The sequence below is a fragment of the Lycorma delicatula genome, chromosome 8 (genome assembly GCF_047948215.1).
Source record: "Lycorma delicatula isolate Av1 chromosome 8, ASM4794821v1, whole genome shotgun sequence".
Lineage (NCBI taxonomy): Eukaryota > Metazoa > Arthropoda > Insecta > Hemiptera > Fulgoridae > Lycorma > Lycorma delicatula.
The window spans coordinates 32,304,253-32,326,308 of NC_134462.1; the positions used below are offsets into that span (position 1 = coordinate 32,304,253).

At 29.1% G+C, this 22,056-nt stretch overlaps 1 protein-coding gene across 2 annotated transcripts in view; it reads left to right on the forward strand.

Annotated features, from left to right (window-relative positions):
- Positions 1 to 22,056, forward strand: part of alpha-Man-Ib (alpha-Mannosidase class I b) — a 77,996-nt gene that overhangs the window by 4,953 nt on the left and 50,987 nt on the right. The gene's annotated exons all lie outside the window — the stretch shown is intronic.

Sequence of the window (22,056 nt, forward strand, 5' to 3'; positions counted from 1 at the left end):
GTATAAGTGTAGTGAGCTGATGATGCAAATTAAGTTCGTGAAAGCACTTCTGCTTATGTAATGAAAAAGGTAAGTAAAAATATTTCAATTATTCTGTACTTGGGTTGATCTATTAAATATATATATATATATATTTAATAGGTTTTGTGTAACTGTTCTGTTGCACAAATAACAAATAATGCATATATACTGTATGAATATTTTATTAAAATTATATTTAACGGAAAATTTGGAAGTTTAAAGAGTACACAGATTTTTATTTACAGATAATGCAAATATTAATAATAAAACTGGAGGGAATTGAAAGAAAAGTTGATAGGATAAGGATTTTCATAAAAAAAATTGCATTTGTTACTGTATATGAATTATTATTTTTTTTTAATTTAAGATGCAGATATTTTTTGATACTTATCTATTATCAGATAGACTATATATTTTTATTTATATTTTAACTTAACATCGTAATACATCAAGCATTACCTTGAATGCATTAAGTTAAGAGGAAATGTGTTTCTTAGGAGATTAAGATTGGTCTTTGATTCAAGAAATGGTCTCTGAATGTATAAAAATGGATATCTGAAGCTTTGGATAAGTTCCATGAATGATTCCATTTGTAATGAAAAAATTTTATTGCATTAGTACCGGTTCTTGCATGACTTTCTCTTTAAATGTGAAAATAAAATATAGGTGACCCCATCCAGTAGATAATTTTATTCCCCAAAGAACAGCATAGTCTGTTATTTATTTGTTATTATTGTCAAATAATCTGTTTATAATAAAATTTAAATTTCATTAGTTTGTTGTTTATTACTGACATTTATTTTCGTTATTACAGTTAATAAAATTGTATTTTTAACCTTCAGTAGTCCTTAGAATACAAAAATATTATAGTTTATATTTGCAAAATAATTAAATGTTATTACTTAGCCAACAGAATTAAATTGTTTTATTATTTAAGTTATGTTTATGTATTTATTATGTTTCATTCTTATATAAAAAATTCTATCAGCATTTCTTTAAGTATATATAATTCATATTTTTCGCTAAAGTTTTAGTGGTTGATTTAAATGAATTAATAAAATATTACTATTATATATATATATATATATATATATACACACACTATAATAATTAAGTTTATGTTGACTTATATAAATAAATATATATATATTTTTTTAAACTTATTTTCATCAAAAATGGCTGTTTGTAAGTTAACATTGATTTTTTTGGTTTATTGTAATGTTTTAACTGTAAGATTTTATCTTTTGCTCTTTCTATACAATATAATGTAATTGAGAGTTTTAAAAAAGTGATTTTTTTTTAATGCTTATGAAAGGTTTTTTTATTGCTTTAAGGTTTTTGTGATTTATTTTATCACATGTTAGAAATTATAACAATCTATTCAGTTACTAATCACAAGTTTAATGGGGTTTATCTGTAAGTCGCTTTTTTGACTGTATGTATCTATATCTAAGAATATTTATAAATTAAATTAGTTATCTTATAATTTGTTTAGTATGCTGGTTGAATTTTTACTTGTGATTTATTTGTGCTTTTTTTGTTGATTATTTTGAGTAATTATTATAAAATAAAAAAAATTGAAGATTCTCATATGGTATTTTTGATCCATTTTTATATCTCTTGTGAATTTGTTTTTTTTTTAATATTAGGGTAAATAAATATATATTTTTTTTTAGTATATGTTTTGCAGTTAGTGTTACTTGAAATGTTATCCTAATATTTTTTTAAATATTGACCTTTTCCAGGGTTGATCTTAGTTAATTTTTAAAAAAATTATATTTTATTTCTATTAATATATTACAGAATTATGTAATTAGAGTAACTTACAATTATCAAAATTATTAGAACTAAAAAAGTTAACTGTAATGTTATACTTACCTGTTGTTTTTGCTTGAATAAACAGATAATTAAAGATAAATAAATTATAAAACTTGATCTATTACAACTTAAAGTAAAAGTTAAATCTGAATTGTTTTAAAATCATGTAACTTGGAGGACCTTTGTTCTTAATTTTACGCTGCCCCCACACAGATTCCATTTTATTGTTTTTTATTATTACATATAGACTGAAATATTTATTTCATTATCACAAGTGAATCTACAAACATAGCATCCAACAGGTTTGGATGCTACCTTGTAAATCAGCTGATCTTAAATTTGATTCCTGGCAAAATCTAACATGTTTATTCACAATAATCTTTTTTACATTAAGGTATATGTAGAAGCATGGCAAATGCGATAATAATAGATGAAATTGACTCAATTAGGACCTATCTTTTATATATGTGCTTTCATTTTAAAATGAATTTAACATTCACTTTTGTCATGCTCTGTTGTTTGTTAAAAACTTTAATGTTTTATTATTATTACGTAGCTTTATTAATATAAAGGCCAAATTATTTCAATGAATTAAGAATTAAAATGTTTAAATTTACTTAAAAGAAGTTGATGTAGAACCCTCTGGTAGGGCACTTTTTAAAAATAATTACGAATATATAAAAAACCCTTTACTTATGTAAATTGTTTTGTTTGTTGCTAATATATCATTTCATCTCTGAAAAAATATTTTTATAGTTTTTTTTTAGTTTTGAAGTCAGCTAGATGTCATTCTTCTCACTGACTATTTACTTTATATCCATTTCTACTTTCTTCAAGAAATAACTTCTAAAAGTTGTTTGAATTTTATATTAAGTAACGTAGTAAAGGAATTTATTTTAATACTTTTTTCACAGGATTAGAGAATTTGTGCATTGTACAGAATTTTAAATAAAAATATTAATTTTTAGGTTTCTATTATACAAAATAAGTGTTATATAGTGTGATATATTTTCTTGTAGTTTCACTAACTGGTCACTAACCCTCAACAGTCGTATCTTCATGTTTGTAAGAATATTAAGTATTTTACAAAAATATTTTAAGAAAAGAAATATTAGTGTGTAGAGAATATTTTTCTCAATATTTTAGTGTTTTTATTTTTAAAATAGACTGAAGGAGTAAGTAGATAAAGTGTTTAATAGTTTTTTATAGTGATATAATGTTTAACGCTACATAGTGATAACAGGGATTAGCTTGGAGACACCGTCTTCTTCACTTAGTCTTGTGTGCGTTCGTGTAGGATTGTGTTAGTTGCCAGTCCAGTTGTTGCTATTGGTGCAGAGCAGACCACATGATGCGCCAGCCAGATGCATGCCAACAACTCTCTCCCGTTAAATAAAGAATCCTTTTTTTACTGTTAAATATTAATTAATAATCTCTATTAATCTTATTAATAAAATTAATAATAAGTAAATAAATAGTCTATACTGAGAAATTAAATAATCTGTAAATTAATTGACAACAGACTGCTTCTAGCAGGATAGTGTTGGCTGAGATAGAGTCTGTGTGCAGCTACCCGGCGCACCACCATTGGTCTGCTCTGTGCTAATAGCTAAAATAAAAATGTGGGCACGTATAACAAACAAACCCATGTGCCATCCATTTTTATTGGAAAGATGAGATATGCATTTAATTTCAGATAATTCAATATCATGGAGTTCATTAGAACCTCATCGGTAAGAAAGTCGGCAACAAAGTCAAACTACATTTACAGTTCTAAACAGACCTAAACTAACAGTGAAATGAAAATGGGGAAAAAATAATAAAATAAGTGGGAAAACATTGTATTTCAGTTCAGTTAGATTTGTAATAAGGAATATTTTCAAAAACTACCTCAAATTTTGTCAGACAACGGGTTTTTTCCCATTTTATGAACTGCAGGACTCAAATATGTCATTTTATTCATTTTTGTAATGTACCTTTACGAATCTCACTGCTAGATAGCAGTACTTAATAGTACTAGGTAGCAAAAACTTGATAATGTACTTGGAATAATAAAATTTAAAAGAAAATATATACTGCAGCTTCTTTTAATAGTAAATGGTCATATGTAAAATACTGAAAATGAAACAGTTTTTTTAATTTCCATCACTTCTTTAAAAAAATAAGAATCTTAATTTACAAGAGATTATACTAGTTTTATTAAAAAAGGAATAAATAAAACAGAAATAAATTCGATTTGTAAAATTGAATTTTATGATAAAAATCGAGGATTTTACTTACAGAGTAATAAGTGCAGTATTACATCATGGATCTTTGATTTGTAAAGGTCATTATACTAGTTTTATTAAAAATGAAAAAATGTAGTATGAAGTGAATGATATGACTATAACAAAAAAAACTGACTGTGAAATTCAATTGGTTTGTTCTAGAAAGCAATAAATTTTAATAATAAATCAATAAGATAACAATCAGTAATTCATAAAAAAAATAAAAGAATAATCTAACAAAATGCAGTGATATCCAAAAAAATTACAATGGAATTGTAAACTGTATGGTAAGAGTCTCACAGATATTTCTTCCACTCAAAAAAAAATGTCTGTAATATAAATACATTTGTTTTTAACAAAATGATACTGATATCAAAAAAGGTAAAACGCTACATTTCTATTATCAAATTCTGTTATTAATTTAGAATTTTCTTTTAAAAAAAGTTACATGTTAAATATATGTAATAGACAATAGATATACAATAATAGACAATAAACAATGTTTAAGCACTCCTTATAAGAAAAAAAAAAAATATTTACAAAACTCTTACCGGCTCGATTTCATTTATTAAACAACGAATAATACATATCACATTTACAGAAATAACACAATTCTTAGGATTATTCGTTGTTTAATAAATGAAATCGGGTTGGTAAGAGTTTTGTAACAATTTTTTCTTTCTTTTTTTTTTGCTTATTCTATGGAACACTTAAACATTGTTTATTATCTATTATTGTATATCTATTATCTATTACATATATAACATGTATTTTTTTTAAAGAAAATTCTAAATTAATAACAGATTTTGAAAATTGAAATGCAGTGTCTTACCTTTTTTGATAGTATCGTTTTGTTAAAAAGTTTTATTTATATTACAGAATTTTTTTTTTTGAGTGGAAGAAATGATATCTGCAAGACTCTTACTGTACAGTTTACATTTCATTGTAATTTTTTTGTAAAACATAGTTAACAGTTAACCTAAATAATCAGTTTTAGCTAAATCAGTGGGGTTTTTAAAGTAAATAGTTTTGTATAGAATCGTAATTATCACTTTCCTTTTACTTGCTTCAGCATTTAAAATAGAATAATTAATTGAAAAATTGCTTCAACATTTAATGTAGACAAAATTTTGATTCTATTTTTATGTAATATACTTTATATTTCATTATTAATCTCTTTAATGGTATATTTTAATTGTTTTTTATATTCTAGATCATTTAAAATGAAACTTGATTATCCTCTTTCACTGTTAACTTCTCAAAATTTATATTACAATACTACATTTTTTTTTTTTTTTTTTGTCTTCAGTCATTTGACTGGTTTGATGCAGCTCTCCAAGATTCCCTATCTAGTGCTAGTCGTTTCATTTCAGTATACCCTCTACATCCTACATCCCCAACAATTTGTTTTACATACTCCAAACGTGGCCTGCCTACACAATTTTTCCCTTCTACCTGTCCTTCCAATATTAAAGCGACTATTCCAGGATGCCTTAGTATGTGGCCTATAAGTCTGTCTCTTCTTTTAACTATATTTTTCCAAATGCTTCTTTCTTCATCTATTTGCCGCAATACCTCTTCATTTGTCACTTTATCCACCCATCTGATTTTTAACATTCTCCTATAGCACCACATTTCAAAAGCTTCTAATCTTTTCTTCTCAGATACTCCGATTGTCCAAGTTTCACTTCCATATAAAGCGACACTCCAAACATACACTTTCAAAAATCTTTTCCTGAGATTTAAATTAATTTTTGATGTAAACAAATTATATTTCTTACTGAAGGCTCGTTTAGCTTGTGCTATTCGGCATTTTATATCGCTCCTGCTTCGTCCATCTTTAGTAATTCTATTTCCCAAATAACAAAATTCTTCTACCTCCATAATCTTTTCTCCTCCTATTTTCACATTCAGCGGTCCATCTTTGTTATTTCTACTACATTTCATTACTTTTGTTTTGTTCTTGTTTATTTTCATGCGATAGTTCTTGCGTAGGACTTCATCTATGCCGTTCATTGTTTCTTCTAAATCCTTTTTACTCTCGGCTAGAATTACTATATCATCAGCAAATCGTAGCATCTTTATCTTTTCACCTTGTACTGTTACTCCGAATCTAAATTGTTCTTTAACTGTTCATTAACTGCTAGTTCCATGTAAAGATTAAAAAGTAACGGAGATAGGGAACATCCTTGTCGGACTCCCTTTCTTATTACGGCTTCTTTCTTATGTTCTTCAATTATTACTGTTGCTGTTTGGTTCCTGTACATGTTAGCAATTGTTCTTCTATCTCTGTATTTGAACCCTAATTTTTTTAAAATGCTGAACATTTTATTCCAATCTACGTTATCGAAAGCCTTTTCTAGGTCTATAAACGCCAAGTATGTTGGTTTGTTTTTCTTTAATCTTCCTTCTACTATTAATCTGAGCCCTAAAATTGCTTCCCTTGTCCCTATACTTTTCCTGAAACCAAATTGGTCTTCTCCTAACACTTCTTCCACTCTCCTCTCAATTCTTCTGTATAAAATTCTAGTTAAGATTTTTGATGCATGACTAGTTAAACTAATTGTTCTATATTCTTCACATTTATCTGCCCCTGCTTTCTTTGGTATCATAACTATAACACTTTTTTTGAAGTCTGACGGAAATTCCCCTTTTTCATAAATATTACACACCAGTTTGTATAATCTATCAATCGCTTCCTCACCTGCACTGCGCAGTAATTCTACAGGTATTCCGTCTATTCCAGGAGCCTTTCTGCCATTTAAATCTTTTAATGCTCTCTTAAATTCAGATCTCAGTATTGTTTCTCCCATTTCATCTTCCTCAACTTTACCTTTCGTATTATATATTGGTGTACCATCTTTGTTTAACACATTATTAGATTTTAATTTATGTACCCCAAAATTTTCCTTAACTTTCCTGTATGCTCCGTCTATTTTACCAATGTTCATTTGTCTTTCCACTTCTGAACACTTTTCTTTAATCCACTCTTCTTTCGCCAATTTGCACTTCCTATTTATAGCATTTCTTAATTGCCGATAGTTCCTTTTACTTTCTTCATCACTAGCATTCTTATATTTTCTACGTTCATCCATCAGCTGCAATATATCGTCTGAAACCCAAGGTTTTCTACCAGTTCTCTTTATTCCGCCTAAGTTTGCTTCTGCTGATTTAAGAATTTCCTTTTTAACATTCTCCCATTCTTCTTCTACATTTTCTACCTTATCTTTTTTACTCAGACCTCTTGCGATGTCCTCCTCAAATATCTTCTTTACCTCCTCTTCCTCAAGCTTCTCTAAATTCCACCGATTCATCTGACAACTTTTCTTCAGGTTTTTAAACCCCAATCTACATTTCATTATCACCAAATTATGGTCGCTATCAATGTCTGCTCCAGGGTAAGTTTTGCCGTCAACGAGTTGATTTCTAAATCTTTGCTTAAACATGATATAATCTATCTGATACCTTCCAGTATCGCCTGGCTTTTTCCAAGTGTATATTCTTCTATTATGATTTTTAAATTGGGTGTTGGCAATTTCTAAATTATACTTCGTGCAAAATTCTATAAGTCGGTCCCCTCTCTCATTCCTTTTGCCCAGCCCGTATTCACCCACTATATTTCCTTCCTTGCCTTTTCCAATGCTTGCATTCCAATCTCCAACTATTATTAAATTTTCATCTCCTTTTACGTGTTTAATTGCTTCATCAATCTCTTCGTATACACACTCTACCTCATCATCATCATGGGCGCTTGTAGGCATATAGACGTTAAGAATCGTTGTCGGTTTAGGTTTTGATTTTATCCTTATTACAATGATTCTATCGCTATGCATTTTGAAATACTCCACTCTCCTCCCTATCTTCTTGTTCATCACGAAACCTACTCCTGCCTGCCCATTATTTGACGCTGAGTTAATTACTCTAAAATCACCTGACCAAAGTCGCCTTTCTCTTCCCACCGAACCTCACTAATTCCTACTATATCCACATTCACCCTATCCATTTCCCTTTTTAAATTTTCCAACCTTTTTTAAGCTTCTAACATTCCACGCTCTGAGTCGTAGAATGTTATTTTTTAATTTTCTGGTGACCCCTTCCTTAGTAGTCCCCACCCGGAGATCCGAACGGGGGACTATTTTACCTCCGGAATATTTTACCAAGGAAGGCGCCTCCATTATTGCTATGTTAAAATGCAGAGAGCCACATTTTCTTGGAAAAAAAGCAGCTGTAGTTTTCCATTGCTTTCAGCTGCGCAGTACTCAGAGGACTGAGTGATGTTGATATGGCCGTTTAAGTCATTGTGACTCACGCCCCTAACAACTACTGAAAGAGCTGCTGCCCTCTTTCAGGAATCATTCCTTAGTCTGGCTCTCAACAGATACCTCTCCGATATGGTTGCACCTTCGGTCCAGCTACTCTGTATCCCTGAGCACTCAAGCCCCCTCACCAACGGCAAGGTCTCATGATTCATAGAGGAGGTATATTATTATTTCAAAAATATAATGGGATTTATATTTGTTTATTTGATTTTAACGTTACAAATTTAATCTTGAAAGGTTAATTGAAATTAATTAAATTGAAATACAGATAAAGAACTGAGGCAAACGATTATTGAAATAAATTGAGAAAATAAGATTACACTCAAAAACTGTTAACAGAAATTTTACATAAATTTTTCAAGTTGATGTAAATAATTTTATTTTTGGTATTTAGATTTAAATGGTCATTTTGATTGTTAACCATCACCAGACAATGAGAAGAAAAATATAAGGGTGTCTGGGCTAAATATATCCAAAATTACTGGCCTATATTTAAAAGAACCAGTTGTAATCTCTTAAACTTAGGGCTCAGTTGAGAGAAAATATTTCCCAAGATTTGTTCTGTGTACTCTCAAGATCAGCATGTGCAGGCAAACCAACTCACAGTGCAATTGTAGTCAGCAGTAGTGTCAGGATGTGGACCCCAACAACAGAAGGTTGAGTTTGTGCATTGATTAGCGGAGTTTCAATTACTTAAGCATGTTCAATGGCATGTACAAAGTAACTGGAATATTGATCTTCCTACATCCTAGTCAATTTGTCAGTGGGATATGATTTTGAGAGACTGGAAGCTTGGTTTCACAGGCTAGAAATCATTCACAAGTTTCAGTTAGTGATGAGACTGTCAATCATGTACGTGATGCATTCACTGCCAGTTCCGGAAAGTCAATTACATGGGCTAATTACTAAGTGTAAAGTCCTTGTTCCATTGTTCGTAAGCTGCTCCATTTGCGAGCATACAAGTTACAACTCCTTCACATTAAATCAAATGATTGCATATTAATATCTACAATATTAATTTGCTGCAGAGGTAATGCACAGAGTCAATACCAATCCTAATTATTTTGATATGTTGTTATTTAGTGATGAGGCAATCTTTCACATGTGTGGGAAAGTTAACAAACTGTTGAATTTGGGATACTGAAAACCTCCTTTTAGTAACTGAAAATGAAAGGGACACACCAGTCTGGTTAAGACTGCACAAAAATGGCATCATCAATCTTTTTTTTCATGGAGCCAACTGTGACATGCACCTCGACATGCATGAGAACATTGCTGTTCCTCATATTCCTGCAGGCTTCAGTTTCCAACAAGATAGTGCTCCACCACACATCTAGAAGTTACCATGTTGAACAATTTTCTCTTTGGATGTTGGATCTGATGAGGAGGGCCAACTGCATGGCAACGTAGATCTCCAGATATCACTCCTTTGAACTTTTTGCTTGGGAATTTATTAAAAGTTGTGGGTACCAAAGCAAAGTTTGAGATTTGGACGACATAAAACAGAAAATTGTTGAAGCTGTTGGTCTAACAATGCCGCAAATGCTCTAAAGACCTGGCAAGAGTTAGATTATTGTTTAAACATCTTTCAAGCGACAAAAGGTGCTCACATTGAACTTGGCATTAAAAATGGTGAGTTGCTGTATTTATTAAAAAAAAAAATTATATTAACTGGTTCTCTTAATATAAGCTGTTACTTTTGGATACCTTAAACCTGGACACCCTGTGTATATACGAGGGCGGTCCAGAAAGTAACTTACGTTTGTGCGTAGTGTGGAGATGGATGGGCATAGAATGATAATTTTGAATAATTAGTCTGTCAGTCTTTTATATTAGGTATGTTTCCCCTTCCTGCTGATAAAGTTCTTTACATTTTTTTTTTATTACTATTAGTGAGTTAATTTGTCATAATTTTTTTTAATAGATCATTTTTCATTACTTTACTGAACAGATGTATCAGTAATAGACATGTAAATATAAATTGAGTAAAAATCTCCCATGAACGTTTGAAAATGCAACATTTTCAAACTAGTCAATTTCTCTCTTGTTCTCATTGGTTTTATGAATACATCCTGTAAGAAAAAAATAAATAAGGTTGCTTTCAATTGAAAAAAAAAATGGCTTTGTAAATTTTTAAAAATCATTAAATCATTATGTGTGGGTTTTTTAAATTGTGTTATTAACTACCATCTTAAGAATTTCATTTTAAACAGAATAATTTCTCATTTATTTGAATATATTTTCATATAGTTCAGTTATGTAGGAAATTGTAACAAACGAGCAATTAATCAGATTCTGAAATGTAAAATTAATTTATTTTAAAGAAATGATTTTAATTTTACTCCTCAGTAGTGATTTTTATTTAATTTTTCTCAAATACACAGCTGTTCTTTTAATATTACACATTAGTGGATATCTTTTAACACTTTAACTGTCATGTGTATCACTATTATACTCAAATGATTTCCCTACAAACCATGTTTATCAATTTGATATGCATTAGAATTTCTTGTTAGGTCAAGGTGAATTGTATAAAAGTTTTGTGCCAGGCCAACATAATTTCTCTGTTTGAAATATTTAGTCTTAAATGCAACTCATTAAAAAAACTCATTTTAATTCCCAAAATTGTATTTATATTAGGATTTAATCATTGTGTATAGAATTGATACACATAGCCTTGGGCATTAAAAACCCTCTGCGACACAATGTGTAAAATCTGTTTGGTTGAGGAAGTTAAACTATATTTACGAAATTACAAGTTTTTATTTACCAAATGTTTATGTACACAGTATAAAAGGTACAATTTGTCAGTACTAATTGAAAAAAATTATTTTCAGTAAAAAAAAAATATATTTCATGTACACTTTATATATTAAAAAACAAAACTAAAACCTAACTTTGCATAAAACTACTAAACTTAACTTTATATATTAAAATTTGTTATTATTTTAATTCACATCGAAGTACACATACTAGCTTTTGAGTTGCTGTTATGCTTATGAAGAAAACAAGGAAATAGTTATATAATCAGGACAACCAATTCATTTAGTGTTAACTTGTTTTGGTTTCTTACAATACTGTTCCTTTTCTGTAAAGTTCAACAAGCTTGGTGTAACATATACAATACCAACTTTGCTTGCATCCATTTTTTGAACCTCATATTTTCGACCAGAGAAAGTTGTTGCATTACAATTATGTACCTCATGGTAAATCAAAGACATCACCAACTTTCATTTGAAAAGCTTCTCTCAAAACTCTGTAATCCCAGCTTGGTTATTGCTAGTTATCTTTTTGTAAACATAGGCATTTACTACAGCTGTGTTGGTAAGCAGCTCCATGACTTACTTCTCTATACCATTTCATCCCTTTATGAACAGTTGTGGCATAAGCTGCCAACTGATTAAAAACATCTGTATGTGATTTTACGTTATTATATTCCAAACTTTTTGTAGGTTTGTGGATTACTCCATATCAAATTGTCACTTCAGTCATCTTAAGGAAATCTTTTGTTATTAAAAAGAACATATCTTGGAACAATAGATTTTTTGTCATTGTAGGACAGTCATTTGTTCTTTTGCCAACTGCAAAACAAGTTGAGGGTTATAGTTCCTTTTTTTATTTAGTGTACCAATGAGATGTTTCTTTTTGGGTGAGCTTGTATGCTAATTGTACATTAGTGTTGAAATTATCTGTAATGAGAGTTGTTCGCCTAGTGTTTAGCAAAATTGCCATTAATTTGGTAATGACTGAAACAGAATGCTTCCCTTTGGTGGCCTATGTATGTAGCCACCCTGTTTATACAAGGTAACCATAACTTTAAACCATACTTGTACCTTTTATTAGGAATATATTTTATAAATCCCAACCTTCCTGTATTTGTGTCATGGTCTCATCTATACAAACTTTATCATGAGAGGTGTAAGCACTTTGAAATTCCTTGTTCAACATGTCTACTAGAGCCTTAATTTTATGAAACTTAGGTTTATCAGCAACAGGGTTTTTGTTATCTGAAAAATGAAAATTACTTTATATAATTAAAAATGATTCCTGGACATTATGTTGCTTATTTTATTCCCATGTAGTGAATTCCAAGACCAATATTGTAGAGTTGGTTTTTTGATGAGGTAAACCACAAAAGTTACACATTTCCTCTCTATGTCTATCTTGTCAAAAGGGAAGTCTTGAATGTTTACTGACATTTTCATGTAAGATGCATTTAATAATAATAGATTACTCATTAAAGAGATTTGTCCCCATAACTATGTCAATTACTGAATTGTCTATGAATATATTATAATAATTAAGTTCACTAGGCACCCCCTGCAACTTCTGATAAATATAGTTTGTTAAACCATCAACATTACAGGTAAATTCATGTAGGCTACCTGATACATCTGCCTATGCAAGTGTGAGGTTGTCAGGTTGCTAGCTTGGCCTTTTTGAGGAGATTGACTCGGTTTAGTTTTTGCATTAGGTTGAATTATCCCAGCAGTTAGAATTACAGCAGCAAATGAAGGTGAATCAGCGGGTTGATCATCATCAGTTGTTTGTCTGTTTCATCAAACTGCTGAGCATAGTTATGTTCAAAATTGATATTATGTTATTGTTTCCTTTGTACAGATTCACCTACACTGTCATCACTTTCTTCACTACTTTCACTCAACATACAATATTCCTAATCATCAGAATCACTACAGTTACGAAAAATACTTAATTTGCTTTTATCACTTTCACACACTCCTAATTCATCAATATATTGCCTAATTTGATCTGAGTTGGGCATTTTGTAAAATAACTACTAACATAACTTCACATCAGAGTACTTACTCAGCAGAACACTTGTCAAGTAACATTCCACTTTGCCGTATGCACCCAATGCTGCCAATATAACCTGTACCAATGTGATATTATGTTTCTACTAGGTCAGACCTTATCGATAATGCATGGTTTACTATGCAGTTTTAAATAACATATCGTCTTTGTATACAGTCACTATGTGTTAATAACATTCTAAAGTTATTCATTGGTATGATACATATGGCCTGGGATAAAAGATAAGTTGTACATCAAATTGATACGCATAGCCTAGTAAACTGAATATTGTAAATAAGTATGGCGTAATAGAATAATCTGTATAAAAGGGCTTGGCAGTTAAAAAAAGTATTTTTTAAACATGACGAAGACTGATGTTGTCATTTACTTGTTAACTAAATGTCGCTCTTCTATTTCTAAATGATATGGCAACAAAAGATTTACAGTCTACTAGAACAGCGACTTACTTTACGCTTTTAAAAGAAAAAAGATTTTTCAAAATAAAAGTTAAAAAAATTTTTTTTTAATTTTTCAAAAAGATTGTTAAAAATAAATGTTCTTTAAATAAATGAGGATTTATTCATCATGCACTGACATGATTAATAAATCTCATTTATTTAAAGAACTTTTACAATGTTTCATGCAGATGAAGGCTTTATATATAATATGGTGGATTGATTTTAAGTTTGAGGTTTTTAGTAGTTATATCATAAAATACTGCCCCCTCCCATTTTATATTAATTTTATTCAGTCTCATTATTTATGTTTTTCTGTTTTCTTTTATTCACTATTTCCCACTTACCGCCCTATTATCTGTTATTTTCCATTCTGTCTTAATTTTACATTTATGTGTGAATAAATGTATTAAATTTTGCCATTTTTACTTTTTTTTTGTTATCAGATGATGTTTAACTCATCAAAAATGTGCATAATTGTGATTTTTCAATATTTATTAATATTTATCTACTTTATTTCTAATATTGATGTTATTTTGTATTTGCACTAGGATCTTGTTTCTGCATCAGATGAGAAAACATCTCTTTTACCTTTCTTAATCGACAGTCGCTAGTTTTCTGTTTCTCTCAATTGAAAAAAAGTGCATTAAATATTTTATAATTTTAAATTGGGCAAAGTGCATTAAATATTTTATAATTAAGTTCTTGTCTTATCTAGACCCAATTCTAGTATAGCCAACTTATTGCTTCCCAACCAATACAATTATTTATGCTGTCTAAAAAAAGATCATGTTCGACCTCCTAAATTTTATAATTTGATATAATTAATATCAGTTTTCATTAATAAAATGTTTACATTAAAAGGACAACCAAAAATATGTAATGTACTTAAGATAGTCATAGGCTATATATGTTGTAGTGGAGATTTGCCGGTTGAAGCACGGATTTAATGAATTGAATTAATCTGTAAGCCTCTATCACTGTGTTAGCTGGGTTTGAACTGATTGATTCAAAATCGAATGAATAATACCAAATTTACATAAAATAAAATAGTATTAAGTAAATTAAAAAAAATTTCTATTCAATAATAATTGACTTCCTGAGGAGACTGCGTGTGAGACTAGTGGTGAGGTGATGCGAGCACCTCATGCAAGGCTAGACAATTATCACCATCAATTACTATCAATTGGAGTGCCCCTGGGGTGTTGTTGTGGAAGGTGCATTGGGGTGCTCTTATATATCTCTGCAAACAATCATCTGATTTTCAAACTTAAAATGGGTATTTGCTAGTATAATACAAAATCATGAACCAAACCAAAAAAAAAATTAACTGATATACTCAGAAAAATTGAGTGGCCTGTGCTACACTGATACCAGCTTGAGAGTTTGATGACAGTACTGTTAAAGGTAATTCTGTCGGTATCAGATTGGGATCAAACCCACTATTGTCAAATCTGATGCTTTACGGGGACAGGGCAGAGTGGAACAGCATATGCTGTCACTAATATTGTGCTGGGTTGTGACAGTGCATAAACTACAAGGGACTACCCTAGATAGAGCCGTCATAGATCTGAGCACTCGCATCTTCACCAAGGGCCAGGCCTATATAACACTGAGTTGTGTGAGACAATTAGTTTAGTCATTTATTGTTTGGATCCCAGAAAATTGTATGATCCACATGATAAAAAAATGTCTTGAGAAACTCAATTTCTTGAGAAATCTGTATGTTTAGATTGGTATATGCCAATTAAATAAATAAATGTTTATAGTTTCCTCATTTGGCTCAGTATGTTAAATATCTTATATCCATGTTTTCAGATCGTGAATTTTTCTTGACTACTAAAAAGTATTAAATATAAATAATAAAAAGAATTATAAAACTTAAAAAACACACCTACCGAAAAATAAATAATTGAACTAATAAATCGAACTAAAAAAAGAAAACAACATATGGAAATAAGGTCTAAACATTGTTATGCAGTGTTTAATTAAATAAAATAATGGATGACTAATCAATTATTAGACTTTTTTTTATTTGTTTGTTTATTTTAATCAATTTTTAGTTTTAGTTGTTTAAATATATTTTTCATGTTATAGAAGTAGCAGGCATTTAAGGTAGTCAAATGATTAAGTTCTCAAGTCTTAAATCGATGAGAAAATTTTGTCATTCAATGAAAATATTTAAGTGCAGTTTGGGTGGGGCTCTGAATAGTCAATATTAAAGACTGACTGCATTTAAATATTTTCATCTGACAAAATTTTTCTTATCGATATAAGAACTTGTGAAAGCTTATCAAGACTAGCTTAAATGCCTACTACTTCTACAACATGAAAAATGTACTTAAAATTAAAGCTGTAAGTTTACTAATCACCCATTATTTTATTTAATTAAATATTGCATAATAATGTTTAGTGCTTCACTTCCATACCTTGTTTTTTATTTATTTATTTTTTTTTTTTTTAGCTGAATATTTTTTTTTTCTTAAACATTTTTAATGAAATTCAAATTAAATTTATTTATTTATAGTTCAGAGGATGTACAACTTATTTATTGATGATACTTTTTGAAATGAGTAAATGCAGTCAACAATTTTGTTCAGCTTGATAGGATATTGTAATTTATAGTTTTAATTATTTGCCCTAGTAAAAATATGATTTCATTTACCTTTTCATGTATGATATCAGCTAAAAGGTTCAATTAAATTCAATAAGCAATTATTTTTAGACTCAGATTTTGAAATCTGCCAATTAAATGCCTTTTTAACATTTTATATCACGAAAGCTAAGCATAAAAACATGTTGGTTAATGTTTTAAAATAACACGAGGCTCTGTATTAAAACCAGTCAGCAACTCTCAACTATAATGTGCTAATTTTGCTCAAATTTCTTTCTTTCTAATTACAGTAGAATGGGGTGGGGGGCTTAATACCCATTCAAGATGTAATTTTGCAATTTACTTGTATTTAATACCATTTCATTATATATCAAATAATTTTTCTCTTAGTATCTACAATCTGAATTAACTCGAGGATCTACTAACAACCATTGAGGAGTTTTTTTCTAAAATTATTTGTGGTATTAAAAAAGCAATGAAAAATCTAAATATTTATAATTTTTAAATGTTTATTGTTCGTAGGATGCACAATCAACAACTTATGAGATTTCAGATTGTTCTTAGAGATTAAATCTCTTAAAATGTACTAGTTTAGTTTCACTGTAAAGAATAGTATTTTCAAAGTCATTTTTTCCATTATGAATCGTAGAGGAAAATGTACTCAAAGAAAGAAAAATAATAATGAACTCTTGAGCAGTTCTGCACAATAGGACAGACTTTTCATTAATTTAATTTGGTTTTAATATTTTTTTTAATTGGTTTAATATTGCTAACAATAGATACCACACATAAAAAAACATCAACATTACAACTTGCAGCATCAACAAATCGTGCTTCTAACTTGCCCCACTCAAATTTTTTTGACCTTATATTGATCATACTCTAACGACTCAATCAATCTTCATCAAATTTTCACATGCATAACTAATGCTACTACAACATATATAAATTTCAATAAAATTGATACAGTAATTCTTGAGATTTTCAAAACACAAAATTTTATACATAGGCATGTGTATATAAGGATACCACAATTTAAGTGAATGGTGGAACTCTTTCTACCTCAAAACATAAAAAAACTCATTTTCAGCCCCCACCCCTAACATGTGACTGAAAGTAATTCAAAACTTTTGTTCTTCAAGAAGTCTGTAAAATAAAAAATCATAAGTCAATCAATTTATCATGATGTCATGATATATTGAAAACTTTTGACTCTTCACAGTCTCTGCCATAGCTTTGTGCTGTCTGTACAGTATTCCTTTCTTTTTTGTTTACCTTTATTCAGGGAAAAATAATAAGAGGTTCTCTCCTTAGCTAGTGCTTCTATTATCAATTAGGAAATTTACTGGTAGATTAAGCTTTTAATAAAAGCTTATGTAGTTCAGTCATTTTCCTTATAAACACAATTTAAAAAAAATATTCTTTCCATTCAGAATAACATTTTTATAAATAAAAAAATAAATTCTATGTTGAGTACTGCTTACCTTTCTTAGCTTCATTCTTTTATCGCTTGTTGTGTTTCAAAATCATTCCACTGTCAAAACTTTGTACTGGTATATTTAAATTTCTGTTAATCTTTATATAGAGTTTCTTTTTGAGGAAAAGATTCTGGAAGAACTGGTTCAGTTCTTCCACCATTACATTAAATATGTGATGTAAAAAGAGAACAACGAAACTATTACTTTTTTAGACCTAACAATTAAAAGAAATAATAATTTAGCTTTTGAAATGTACAGATAAGAAAGCTATGCTGATAACATTCGAATCATAGCTTATGATTAAATTAGCGGCTTTTAGATACATCATAGACTAAACAAATTATCATTAAAGAAACAAGTATATAAAAAAGAGTTAAAAACTGTTTAAAACAAATAAAAGAAAATAACAGGTATAAAAAATAAATTATCAAAAAAATTAATAAAAATAGAAATAAATTAAAACAACAAATTAAAGAAAACTTTAAATGGGAGTACATTACCATTTAATGGGTAAGAAATTTACCCAAAACAATTTTTAAGTAAACATAATATAAAAATGGCTATAAATGCAAATAATAAACTAAAAAAGATTTTTAATCGTAATATAGTATAACATAGTCACATAGATTTTTAATTGTACCATATACATCAATAATGGTATATACAAAATAAAATGTAAATGCAATGCAGCATACAATGGACAAACTGGATGAAAATTAAGATATAACAAACACATGAGATATTTAAAAATCAAAAACAAGATTCTAATTATGCAATGCATTTAATAAAAGGTCATACCCCAATGAAAATGGTATTATCAATGAAATTAATTCACAATTGTTAGAGGAAGAATAATGAACGAAACTCAAGAAATTTTTAAATTAAATAGTATAACAATAAAACTATGATAAATGAACAGATCAACAATGAATTGCAAGTCCTTTTCAAAAACCTCAGCTTTTTGAAAACAGGAAGTGGATAAATAAAAAAATATATATAAGTATAACCATTAATAACAAAAAAGAAGGCCAGATAAGGCATGACGTCAAATATAGGAAGGGGGGGTTGACTAAACGCTATATAAAGATTAAAGAGATTTAAAACTATCAGTACAATAAGTTTTGACAATGGAGTGGTTCTGAAATAGATCAACAAGTGATAAAATAATGAAGCTAAGAAAGGTAAGCACTCAACATGAAAACAACAGTGACGTTTAACGCAAAGAAAATAGTAATTTATTATCTTAACAAAAGAGAAAAAAAAATAGATTGTGTGCTAATATACTTTAGCTTTTTTTTTTCATATATATTTGTTAAAGTACACCAATAGTAATTTTAAGTACATTTGTTATACTTAAATGATGTTAACCTAATAGTCAATAACAAGTTTACTAATCACTCACTATACTCCTAATAATTTATCATCACTTAATATTAATTTTTTTACTGAGCATAAATGCTTATGCATTTGAGAAAATATTTTTTAATAGTTCTACTTTTATAATCTGTTTTTTTTTGTTGTTATATAATTGTTTGTTATAGTTTAATTGGTTTTTGTTTATATGGCTAATATGAATAATTTATTAAATAATTATTAATTTTTTTACTGAGCATAAATGCTTATGCATTTGAGAAAATATTTTTTAATAGTTCTACTTTTATAATGTGTTTTTTTTGTTGTTATATAATTGTTTGTTATAGTTTAATTGGTTTTTGTTTATATGGCTAATATGAATAATTTATTAAATAATTATAGCGAACTATAGTGGTAAACTCACAATTTCAAAATCAGTTCCTTAACTGATTTTTGGTGAAAGGTTCTGAGATTCAAATTCTATTAGTTAGTTGCTTTTATATAAATCTGAGTATTAGACAGTACTTTGGTGGTTGGGGTTCAATTAACCACAATTTTTTTTTTCTATTTTTGAATGAAAATTCCAATATATTTGTCAAATAAAAGTAGCAACTGGTGAAGTGGCCCTTAGGTTTATGCCAAACCATCAGTACAGCAAATGACATGGCTTGTCGTTTCCCTTCAACCATTTATTTACTGCACAATATGCATATACAATAATAGCAATACAATAACATAACCTGTTATTTTATATATTTTTTTTGTTTTTAAAACAGTTTAACTCTTTTTTATATGCTTGTTTCTTTAATCGTAATTTGTGTAGTCTATCTATCATGTATCTAGAAGCCGCTAATTTATGCTCCATAGGCGATTGAGTCTTAAGCTATGATGTTATCTGCATAGGTTTCTTTTCTGTATATTTCAAAAACTAGATTATTTCTTTTTATTGTTAAGTCTAAAAAAGTAATAGTTTCATCTTTCTCTTTTTCCATCACATATTTAATGTTAAGGAGAAAGAATTTTCTTCCAGAATCACACAACTCAGGAATGATGGCCTGAGTCTGTACAAGACACCACATTTATTCATCATACATATCATTCTCATCTCATTGGTTCATGGGATGGGTTTGCTTACTGTTCACTAGTTAAACAGATTGCAACATAAACAGGAATAATAATAGAAGTCATTACATTAAAAAAAAAAAAGAAATTTAACTAATTTTAGGGTGCTGAATTCAAAAACTGTTATCAGAATTTATTAATACATGACATCTTTTAGATACATACAATTTATTTATCAATAAATGTATGATCACTGTGAAATCAGTATTTTAAATAAAAGAAATATATGTATTAATTTAAAATTTTGTTAAATCCACTAAATTTGTATTCAAACACAGATAAATTGAAATACATAATACAATTTTAAAATAACAGTTTCGAGATATGTTGACAAACCTTTTCATTTTTACAATGTTTAATCAGTCTCTCTCTAAACAAAGACCAACAATACTTACCCCTCATTCTAGGATACCATCTTTCTTGGTACCGATGCACCAAGGTCAGAATATCCTGATGAAAACACTCTCCTTGCTCATCACTGACAGAGACCAAATTTTCAGAAAAAAACATGTGGGAGATAAATTTTTAATAACATCGTACATCTTAAATGTTTGTTGTTTTCTAACAGCTTATTAACCAAAAATATAGCCTTAGTCTTTTCTGTTGCCTTAAGAACCACTACAAACATCTTTGAAGGACTTAGATGTAGCTAGTTCACATTCACTAAGTTTATCACCAAAAGTTGAGTCCTTGTTTCTTGATTTGCGAACCAATAAATATACCCTCCTTGAGCTTACCCATCACTCAATTTAGGAAAACTTATTTTTAAATAATTAAATCCTGGTGTATATATGTCTAATGCCTTCACAAAATTTTTCATTGAGTCCTAAGTTTTATGTGAAGTGGTGGCAGTATGATTTTACCATTTTAATGATAAATGCTCTACTTTTTTTCACCAACCACAAAGTTCTGCCGCAATGGCCAGTTCTTTACTTGCTAACGACCTTTTGTATCACAACTATCCCAAAGAAAAAAAAAACAATATTTCATAAACCCACCTTGTAAACCAAGAAGTAATGCAACAACTTTCAGATTACGCAAATATGCCGCATATGATCTTTGTATTTTATTGCTTCTAATATTAATGCCATAGTTTTATATTTTTCTTTCGTGTCAACTGCATGAGCTAATGTAATGGATGGCTGTTTGTTATCATTATGCAATAAAACTGCTTTCAGACTAACTATAGAAGAGTCAGTAAAAAGATGCTATTCTTCATGAATATGCTAAATTCCAAGCTCTTTCATTAGACATTGACATCAGTACAAACACACAATGAATTTTTCATAGTAAAATAAGTTGAAAGAGTTTTATTTTGTATTCTAAATGTAGTAACTTTTCTGCTAAAAGATTCCACTGTTGCAGTCTACACCCAGATGTTCAGCTTGCTGCTTGGATAACTTTAAATTGCAAACTAAATTGTTAAGTTCATGTTGTTGAATTAAATGATACCTCTCATTAGATAGAAGAAGAAATTATTCAACATCCTCTACATGATCAGCTTCATTTTCAGATTCTTCTTCTAGCAATGTCAGATTAGATGGTGGTACAGGTACAGGTTAACTCCTCTCTGTGCCTGTTTCTGTGCTATCTCCTCGACTTTAGAGCCAAGGAGACATCTGCAATTCTATGAACTTTCTTTTTGAATGAAAATCCAAATATATTTGTCAAATAAAAGTAGCAGCTGGTGAAGTGGTCCTTAGGTTTAAGCCAAACCATAAGTACAGCAAATGACATGGCTTGTCGTTTCCCTTCAACCATTTATTTACTGAGCACGATATGCAAATAACATAAGGT